Below are 10,523 nucleotides of genomic sequence, written 5' to 3' on the forward strand. Positions count from 1 at the left end.
TGAGCCCCCCCAAAGCCATCATCTCCGAGGCAGGAAGGCCGCCCTCGTCCCTGCAGGGAGACAGCCCGGCCCCTCCCTCCGCCTCAGGCGCCTGGGAGGAACCCAGCTCTCGGCCAGCAGGGGGCGGGAGGGGTGTGTGTGCGTGTACGTGTGCGTGTGCGTGCGTGTGTGGGGGGGGTCTCCCATCCCCCTCCTGCTGCCAGGGGTCGGGGGCTCCCAGTCCGAGTCCCGCTGAGCCGGCCAGTGCACCGTCCACCCGCGGAGGGAGCAGCTGTTCGCCTCTTTCTCTGGATCCAAAGCTCCGTCTGCAGCCGCTCCGTAGGTTGGGCCCGGCAGGCCGCCCCCTGCAGCCGCTCGTAGAAGGGCACCCCCTGCAGGCCGCCCCTGCAGCTGCTCTTAGAAGGGCACCCCCTGCAGGCCGCCCCTGCAGCCGCTCTTAGAAGGGCACCCCCTGCAGCGCCCCCTGCAGCCGCTCTTAGAAGGGCACCCCCTGCAGCGCCCCCTGCAGCCGCTCTTAGAAGGGCACCCCCTGCAGCCGCTCTTAGAAGGGCACCCCCCTGCAGCGCCCCCTGCAGCCGCTCTTAGAAGGGCACCCCCTGCAGCCGCTCGTAGAAGGGCACCCCCCTGCAGCGCCCCCTGCAGCCGCTCTTAGAAGGGCACCCCCTGCAGCGCCCCCTGCAGCCGCTCTTAGAAGGGCACCCCCTGCAGCGCCCCCTGCAGCCGCTCTTAGAAGGGCACCCCCTGCAGGCCGCCCCCTGCAGCCGCTCTTAGAAGGGCACCCCCCTGCAGCGCCCCCTGCAGCCGTTCTTAGAAGGGCACCCCCTGCAGCCGCTCTTAGAAGGGCACCCCCTGCAGCGCCCCCTGCAGCCGCTCTTAGAAGGGCACCCCCTGCAGCCGCTCTTAGAAGGGCACCCCCTGCAGGCCGCTCCTGCAGCCGCTCTTAGAAGGGCACCCCCTGCAGCGCCCCCTGCAGCCGCTCTTAGAAGGGCACCCCCTGCAGCCGCTCTTAGAAGGGCACCCCCTGCAGGCCGCCCCTGCAGCCGCTCTTAGAAGGGCACCCCCTGCAGCGCCCCCTGCAGCCGCTCTTAGAAGGGCACCCCCGGCAGCGCCCCCTGCAGCCGCTCTTAGAAGGGCACCCCCTGCAGCGCCCCCTGCAGCCGCTCTTAGAAGGGCACCCCCTGCAGCCGCTCTTAGAAGGGCACCCCCTGCAGCGCCCCCTGCAGCCGCTCTTAGAAGGGCACCCCCTGCAGCGCCCCCTGCAGCCGCTCTTAGAAGGGCACCCCCTGCAGCGCCCCCTGCAGCCGCTCTTAGAAGGGCACCCCCTGCAGCCGCTCTTAGAAGGGTACCCCCCTGCAGCGCCCCCTGCAGCCGCTCTTAGAAGGGCACCCCCTGCAGCGCCCCCTGCAGCCGCTCTTAGAAGGGCACCCCCTGCAGGCCGCCCCTGCAGCCGCTCTTAGAAGGGCACCCCCTGCAGCGCCCCCTGCAGCCGCTCTTAGAAGGGCACCCCCTGCAGGCCGCCCTCTGCAGCCGCTCTTAGAAGGGCACCCCCCTGCAGCGCCCCCTGCAGCCGCTCTTAGAAGGGCACCCCCTGCAGCGCCCCCTGCAGCCGCTCTTAGAAGGGCACCCCCTGCAGGCCGCCCCTGCAGCCGCTCTTAGAAGGGCACCCCCTGCAGCGCCCCCTGCAGCCGCTCTTAGAAGGGCACCCCCTGCAGCCGCTCTTAGAAGGGCACCCCCCTGCAGCGCCCCCTGCAGCCGCTCTTAGAAGGGCACCCCCTGCAGGCCGCCCTCTGCAGCCGCTCTTAGAAGGGCACCCCCTGCAGGCCGCCCCTGCAGCCGCTCTTAGAAGGGCACCCCCTGCAGCGCCCCCTGCAGCCGCTCTTAGAAGGGCACCCCCTGCAGGCCGCCCTCTGCAGCCACTCTTAGAAGGGCACCCCCCTGCAGCGCCCCCTGCAGCCGCTCTTAGAAGGGCACCCCCTGCAGGCCGCCCCTGCAGCCGCTCTTAGAAGGGCACCCCCTGCAGCGCCCCCTGCAGCCGCTCTTAGAAGGGCACCCCCTGCAGCCGCTCTTAGAAGGGCACCCCCCTGCAGCGCCCCCTGCAGCCGCTCTTAGAAGGGCACCCCCTGCAGGCCGCCCTCTGCAGCCGCTCTTAGAAGGGCACCCCCTGCAGGCCGCCCCTGCAGCCGCTCTTAGAAGGGCACCCCCTGCAGCGCCCCCTGCAGCCGCTCTTAGAAGGGCACCCCCTGCAGCGCCCCCTGCAGCCGCTCTTAGAAGGGCACCCCCCTGCAGTGCCCCCTGCAGCCGCTCTTAGAAGGGCACCCCCTGCAGGCCGCCCTCTGCAGCCGCTCTTAGAAGGGCACCCCCTGCAGGCCGCCCCTGCAGCCGCTCTTAGAAGGGCACCCCCCTGCAGGCCGCCCCCTGCAGCCGCTCTTAGAAGGGCACCCCCTGCAGGCCGCCCTCTGAAGCCGCTCTTAGAAGGGCGCCCCCTGCAGCTGCTCTTAGAAGGGCACCCCCCTGCAGGCCGCCCCCTGCAGCCGCTCTTAGAAGGGCACCCCCCTGCAGCGCCCCCTGCAGCCGCTCTTAGAAGGGCACCCCCCTGCAGCGCCCCCTGCAGCCGCTCTTAGAAGGGCACCCCCTGCAGGCCGCCCTCTGCAGCCGCTCTTAGAAGGGCACCCCCTGCAGGCCGCCCCTGCAGCTGCTCTTAGAAGGGCACCCCCTGCAGCGCCCCCTGCAGCCGCTCTTAGAAGGGCACCCCCTGCAGGCCGCCCTCTGCAGCCGCTCTTAGAAGGGCACCCCCTGCAGCGCCCCCTGCAGCCGCTCTTAGAAGGGCACCCCCTGCAGGCCGCCCCCTGCAGCCGCTCTTAGAAGGGCACCCCCCTGCAGGCCGCCCCCTGCAGCCGCTCTTAGAAGGGCACCCCCCTGCAGCGCCCCCTGCAGCCGCTCTTAGAAGGGCACCCCCTGCAGGCCGCCCTCTGCAGCCGCTCTTAGAAGGGCACCCCCTGCAGGCCGCCCCTGCAGCCGCTCTTAGAAGGGCACCCCCCTGCAGGCCGCCCCCTGCAGCCGCTCTTAGAAGGGCACCCCCTGCAGCCGCTCTTAGAAGGGCACCCCCTGCAGGCCGCCCTCTGAAGCCGCTCTTAGAAGGGCACCCCCTGCAGGCCGCCCCCTGCAGCCGCTCTTAGAAGGGCACCCCCCTGCAGGCCGCCCCCTGCAGCCGCTCTTAGAAGGGCACCCCCCTGCAGCGCCCCCTGCAGCCGCTCTTAGAAGGGCACCCCCTGCAGCGCCCCCCCCCGCCCCCCCCCCCGGCCTGGACCCTGTGACCTTCCCTCAAGCCCGCCAGCCCGTCCTCAGAGCTGGCGGCCGGATCCCTCCGGTGCCGGGTCCGAGGGCTCCGGGGAGAGCCGGGCCTCGTGCCTCCCGAGTCCAGCGCGTGGCCAGGCAGTTCCAGGCGCTGCGGACAGCGGCCCCTCCCGGGAGCTGGCGGTTCCGGCGGCAGAAAAACACAGACGGACAAGGCCGGGGCGCGTCTTCGGCGGCGCAGGGTGAGGGCAGCGGGCGGCCCGGGTCCCGGACGGCGGTGTCCGCAGAGGGCGCCGTGGGAGACAGCGTTTCGGGCCCGGCCTCCGGCCACGCGGCCCGTTGGCAGCTTCTTTCCTTCCCGGACGTTTCACCGCTGGACAAAGCCGAGCCCGTGGTGGCGCTGGGCACGCCCTTCCCTGGGCAGCGGCCCTGATGGCCCCTCCCCGGCCCGGGAGCCCGCGGGTCCCCACGGCGGCCGGAACGGAGTGCGGGTTGGCGATGCCGCGCCGTGTGTCCATCTGCTCACCCGCAGCCGGACGGACCCTGCGGCCCGCGGTGAGCCCGGTCCGGCCACCTGCCGCCCGGAGCCGGGTCCGCCCCGTCGCAGGGCTCCCCTCGGCGAGGTGGGTCCGGGACGGTCCGTGCGGCTCCGGGGAGGAAGCGCTCAGAGCGGGACCCCAGGCCAGGGCCTCGGAGCCGGGCGCGGGGGACGAAGTCAGAGCCGAGGGCGCGGGGGGCGCGGGGGTCCCCGCCGCCTCACACCCTCTAGGCCCCGCCCCCGCCTATCGGGGCCAATCAGCGTCTGCGAGATAGACCACCGTGATCACGTGGCAAAAGCCTGGCCAATTGGAACCGGGAGCCGCGGCCCGGAGGCTAGTGGCGGGTCGGAGCCTGGGAGCCGGGAGGGGGCTCCCGGGCCGGACGCAGAGGGGCCGCCCTTCGCCCCGAGCCCGAGGACAGCCCGGGGAGGGGGCGCACGTGGCCCCAGAGCCGAGGCCGGGTGGGCGCGGCCGGCGCGGAGTCCTGCCTCCTCCAGGGCGGCCCCGCTCCGCCTGGGTCCCGGGCGCCCGGGGCGATTCTCCCAGCCCCGAAGGCTGCGTTCAACAGAATAGACCCATTTCTGGCGCCCGAGGGAGTCCACCGAGGCGGGGCGGCCTCCAGGAGCCCCCGGGCCGTGGGGCAGCCCCGGGCCGTGGGGTCCGGGCCGTGGGGGGAGCCCGGGCCGGCGCTGGTGGGCGAGAAGAGGGGGCTGTGCAGTTGCTGCCACTGCATCCCCGCTGCCCTGCCCGTTATTCCTCGGAAAGACACGGGTTACTGTTCTTTCCCATTGACTTTCAGGGAGAGTGGGAGAGAGGGACAGACTGACGGACACATCCCTGGGCTGCCTCCTGCACCAGGGCCTGGGCGGGGAGGAGCCTGCAACCCAGGTACGTGCCCTTGACCGGAATCCAACCCGGACCCTCGGTCTGCAGGCCGACGCGCTATCTACTGAGCGACACCGGCCAAGGCCAGTCCATAAAGTCTTAATGTTTCAGTCCTGGGGGGGGGGGGGGGTCGGCATGGGAGCTCCTCTTGGCTCGTGTGCGTTTCCCTGACACTTTTTCCAGTGTTTGTGGCCACTGCCCATCTTCCTCCCAGACGTCTTGTTGGAATCTTCTGTCGTTTTAAACAGCTGGGTTGTTGTCTTTGTGAAAAAGTCAATAAACTTTATATTGAGCAGTTTTAGGTTCACAGAGAAACGGATGGAACGTGCCCCGCATTTCCTTCAGTCTCCCCTCTGATGAACATGTTGCACTAGTGGCGCAAGGATACGGTGCTAACTACAGGCCATCGTGAAGAGCTCGTTCTTGTTCCGGTACATTCCGTGGGTTGGACAGAGGGGTGACATGGGTCCAGGACATCGCGTCACACAGATCAGCTCCACCAGCCCGTCCCTCCTTCCAGACCCTCCCACCGCCGCCGCCTGAGGCATGGCTTTGCGGGACGTGTCGCAGCGGGAGTCACGCCTGTGCGGCTCTCGCCTTGGCCTGTCACTCAGTGACATGTGGTTAAGGTTCCTCCACATGTTTGCACGGCCTGAGAGCCCGTCTTTTCTTTCTGTCTGGATGTGACATAGTCCACTCACCTGCAGGGCACAGCTTGGTCGTTTCCAAGTTTTTCGAGACTGAATAATGCTGTTCTGAACATCTGTGAAAAGTCCGTGTGGACAGAAGTGATTTGGATAAATACTAAGGCTGCTCGGTCACATGGTAAGAGTATGTTTAGTTTCGTCATAAAACAGCCAAGTGGCCAAGGTGGCCGCATGTCACACCCACCAGCACGGGCGAGGCCCTGCCGCTCCTGCCACCAGCACTGTGGTGTCGTGTCCTGGATCCTGGCCGTTCCGACAGGCGTCTCATTATTCTAATGTCAGGATTCTGACATCATTCTGAGCATTCATTCATGGGCTCTTTGCCATCTGTGTCTCTGGCGAGGTATTTGTTAGGTCTTTGGCACACATTTAATTGAGTTGATTTCTTATTTTTGTTTTAAGAGTTCTTTGCATACTTTGGATGACAGTCTTTTATCAGATACTAGTGGGGTCCCTTGGCCTGGCCTGCAGGATCGGGCCGAAACCGGCTCTCCAACATCCCCCGAGGGGTCCCAGATTGCGAGAGGGCACAGGCCAGGCCGAGGGAGGGGTGCACAATCAGAACCAGGGAGGGACGCAGGAGGTTGGCCAGCCAGGGAGGGACTGCGGGAGGGCTCCAGGGCGTCTCGCTCAGTCCCGATCGGCCAGACCCCAGCAGCAAGCTAATCTACCCATTGGAGGGTCTGTCTCCTAATGGTCAGTGCACGTCATAGTGACTGGTCGACTGGTTGACTGCCCCCTGGTGGTAAGTGCACATCATAGTGGTTGAGCGGCCTTAGCATATCATTAGCATATTATGCTTTGATTGGTGGAATGGATGATCGGACACTTAGCATATTAGGCTTTTATTATATACTAGGGGCCCAGTGCACGAATTCGTGCACCTTGAAAGGAACTGTGGGCTGTGAGGCTGCAGTGGGCACAGGTGTGGGTCTTGGCCCATTCTCCGCACCCCCGCCTGCCCCCTCCTTCCGCAGCCCCCGTCTCCTCTCTGCCAGCAGCCCAGCTCCCGCTGCTGCTGTTCCGGATCACTTGGCGCTGTCGGTGGGTGCGAGCAGCGTGGAGTGATTTGGGCCAGCGCTGTCAGTGGGTGCAAGCAGTGGCTGCTGTCCAGATCAGCCCTCAGGAGCAGGGGGAGGTGGAGAAGTCCTCAGGGGCAATCAGGGCCTGTAGCTGCCATTCACACCCGCTGACGGCGCTGAGCAATTGGGATCAGCACCAGGTGCTGGCAGCTGGTGCGAGCAGTGGTTCCAGCACCAGCTGTGGGTGTCAGTGGGGCCAGCGCTGGCAGTGGGTGCACACAGCGGCTCTGGTGCTGGCAGCAGGTGTGAGAGGGGCCGTCACCAGCAGTGGGTGCACACAGCGGCTGCCAGCCTGATTGCCCCTCAGAAGCTGGGAGAGGTGAAAAAGCCCTGAGGGTGGTTGGGGCCAGCAGCCGCCGCGTGCACCTGCTCACAGCACCAGGCACCGGCTGTGGGTGGGAGCAGCAGCTCTGGTACCGGCAGTGGGTGTGAGTGAGGCCAGCGCTGGCAGCAGGTGCAAGCACCAGGCGCGACCGCGACACACAGGAGAAAAGAATTTTCAGTAACCACCAGAGGCTTGCCCTGATGACAGTGACCAGCACCCTGTCTTGGTCTGGTGCCTCCATTCACCTACTCCACCATCCTGCCATGGCTGATGCCCACCATGTTTCGCGCATGCCCCCTGGTGGTCAACTCATGTCATAGCGACTGGTTGTTCAATTGTTCCAGTTGTTCCGCTGTTCGGTCTATTTGCATATTAGCCTTTTATTATATAGGACTAGAGGCCCGGTGCACAAAAATTTGTGCACTCGGGGGAAAGGGGGGCTCCCTCAGCCCGGCCTGTGCCCTCTCGCAGTCTGGGACCCCTCGGGAGATAATGACCTGCTGGCTTAGGCCTGCTCCCGGGTAGCAGAGGGCAGGCCCAATCCCTAGGTGCAGCCCCTGGTCGGGCTCAGAGCAGGGCCGATTGGGGAGTTGGGGCGCCTTCCCCTGTCATGCACAGAGCAGGGCAGATTGGGAGGTTGCGATGCCACCCTCAGTCACGCTCAGGGTAGGGCCGATTGGGGGGTTGGGGCACCGCCCCCCGTCACACTCAAGGCAGGGTCGATGGGGAGGTTGCGGCGCCACCCCCTGTCACGCACAGAGCAGGGTCAATCAGGGGGTTGGGGAGCTCCCCCCTGTCATGCACAGAGCAGGGCAGATCAGGGGGTTGAGGAGCTCTCCTCTGTCACTCACAGAGTAGGGCCGATAGGGGAGTTGGGGGACCGCCCCCTGTCACACTCAGGGCAGGGCAGATCAGGGGGTTGGGGCGCTGCCCTCTATCACCCACAGAGCAGGGCCGATCATGGGGTTGGGGCGCCGCCACTGTCACACTCAGGGCAGGGCCAATGGGGAGCTTATGGCTCTACCCCATCACACACAGAGCAGGGCCCGTGTGGGGGGGGGAGGGGGGTTGGGGCGCCGCCCTCTAACACCCACAGAGCAGGGCCGATCAGGTGGTTGGGGTGCCGCCACTCTCATACTCAGGGCAGGGCCGATGGGGAGGTTATGGCTCTACCCCGTCACACACAGAGCAGGGCCCATGGGGGGGCGGGGGGATTGGGGCCCCGCCCCGTCACACACAGATTTGCAGGGCGATCAGGGGGTTTGGGCGCTGCCCCCTGTCACGCTGATCCCGGTGCCGGGAGGCCTCACGGCTCCGCTGATCCCGGTGCTGGGAGGCATATTACCCTTTTACTATATAGAATAGAGGCCTGGTGCACGGGTGGGGCTGGCTGGTTTGCCCTGAAGGGTGTCCTGGATCAGGGTGGGAGTCCCCACTGGGGTGCCTGGCCAGCCTGGGTGAGGGGATGATGGCTGTTTGCAGCTGGTCACACACCCTTCAGGTGGGGGTCCCCACTGGGGTGCCTGGCCAGCCTGGGTGAGGGGCTGAGGGCTGTTTTCAGGCTGGGACTGAAGCTCCCAACTGCTCCTTTTTTTCTTTTCTTTTCTTTTTTCTTTTTTATTCTGGGCCAGCTTTAGCTGAGGCCTCGGCTGCTGAAAACAGGTTCTGGCCTTTGTTTACCGTCTGTATTTGATACAATGTTGTGGTCCGGCTGGCTGAAGCCCCGCTGAGTAAAGCAGGTTTCTGGGGGTTTTTTAGCTTCTATATTCGCAACATAGTTGCTTAGAGTTGCAGCTGAGAGGCCGGCAAGTCAGGCGGGGAACGTTGGAGTCCTCTGTCACTGAAGCAAGCAAGCCTCCCTGTTCGCATCAGCTGCCTGGCCGCCGGCCGCCATCTTGGCTGCCAGTTAATTTGCATATCTCGGCCCTACTCTGTGAGTGACAGGGGGATTAGCCAATGGGAAGGGTAGCAGTCGTACACCAATTACCATGTTTCTCTTTTATTAGATTAGATGATCAGTGACTTGCAAATATTTTCTGCCCGTCTGAGGCTTGTCTTTTCATTCTCTTAACTGTCTTTCCCGGAGCAGAACCTTTTACTTTTAATGAAGCCCAACTTACTGCTTTTTTCTTTTGTACATGTGGTGTCCTATCAAAGACCTCATTGCCAAACCCAAGGTCATTTAGAGTTTCCCATTAACTTTTAGGAATTTTATAATTTTGTATTTTACATTAGGTCTGTAATCCATTTTTTTATTATTTTAAAAAATATTTTTATTGATTTCAGAGAAGAAGCAAGAGAGAGATAGAAACATCAGTGATGGGAGAGAATCATGGATCCGCTGCCTTTGGAACGCCCCACACTGTGGATCAAGCCCACAACCCAGGCCTGTGCCCTTGACTGGAACTGAACGGGGAGCCTTCAGTCTGCAGGCCGACGTTCTGTCTACTGAGCCGCACCGGCTGGGGCAGGTCTGTGAGCTCATCATTGAGGAAGGTGTAGGGCCGGTTTACTCTGTTTTTGGAGCCGTTCTGCTGCACGTTTGTGGGGAAGGCTGTCTTTCCTCCCCTGTGCGTCTTGGGGGGTCTTTCTCTGGCCTCTCTCTTCTGTCCCTTTGGCGTGTGGTTCTTCTACCACCGCCACACGGCTCTGTCACCGCACCGTCAGCCGGGGAGCGGGCAGTGCCAACCTATCCTCCGACCTCCTTCTTTCCCTTCATGTTGTGTTGGTGCCAGCTGGGCACTGACTTTTTTGGGGGGAAATCACTTCGTAAGTTATATATATAAACATCTAATCACTGGATTGTACACTTGGAACTAATATAATATTGTACACGAACTGTAATAGAAAAGCTATTTTAAAAATTAAGCTTTTTTTTTGCCCTGGTTGGGCTGGCTCAGTGGATGGAGCTTCAGCTGCAGACTGAAGGTCCCGGTTCAATTCCAGTCAAGGGCGTGTACCTCGGTTGCAGGCTCACTGCAGGCTGGATCCCCTGACCTCGGTCGGGATCGGGTGCATATGGGAGGCAGTCAGTATGTCTCTCTCACATTGATGTTTTAAAAAAAATTAAGGTAAAAAATTAAGGTGTTTGAGCACAGGCCCTCTCCCTTCCAAATGGTCGGATGGGAATTTCATGGGAACATGAGGGGCCCGCCCCTGGGGCCCAGATTAAAACTATTCTGGGTGTGGGGGCTGCTTTGGATGAGCTGAGCCTTGGCACCTGAGTCCTCCCCAATGTGTGGGCGCCACTCAACCCCCGCAGGCCCGGACAGAGCCAACAGGCTGAGTGGGAGGGGCGCTGCCCACCCGATGGCCGAGCTGGAGGCGGTCTTCTGGCCCCTGGGTGCGCGGCCTGCGCCCTCCCGGGCTTCTGGGCCTCCACATCCTGTGCACAAACTCCTCGGGGGACTCCACATCCACAGATCCGTGTGTGTGTCTGGGCTCCTGCGGGGTCTGGTCCTCGCAGAGCCCTGCCTGCCGCTGGCTCCCGCAAGCAAGCACTCACCACTTCCCCCACCAAACCGGCACCGCCCCGGGGCCCCTCTACAGGACTCTGCTCCTAGGTGCCTCACGGAGCCGCGGGCGAAGGCCTGGACCCGGGATCCAGACCAGGGCGTGCAGCCTGGTTTCCCACGGCAACCTTAGGCTCTTACAAATATTGTCGATGACAAGCTCCCAGCCTGAGAGAGAC

This window comes from Myotis daubentonii, chromosome 1, assembly GCF_963259705.1.
Source record: "Myotis daubentonii chromosome 1, mMyoDau2.1, whole genome shotgun sequence".
NCBI classification, from domain to species: domain Eukaryota; kingdom Metazoa; phylum Chordata; class Mammalia; order Chiroptera; family Vespertilionidae; genus Myotis; species Myotis daubentonii.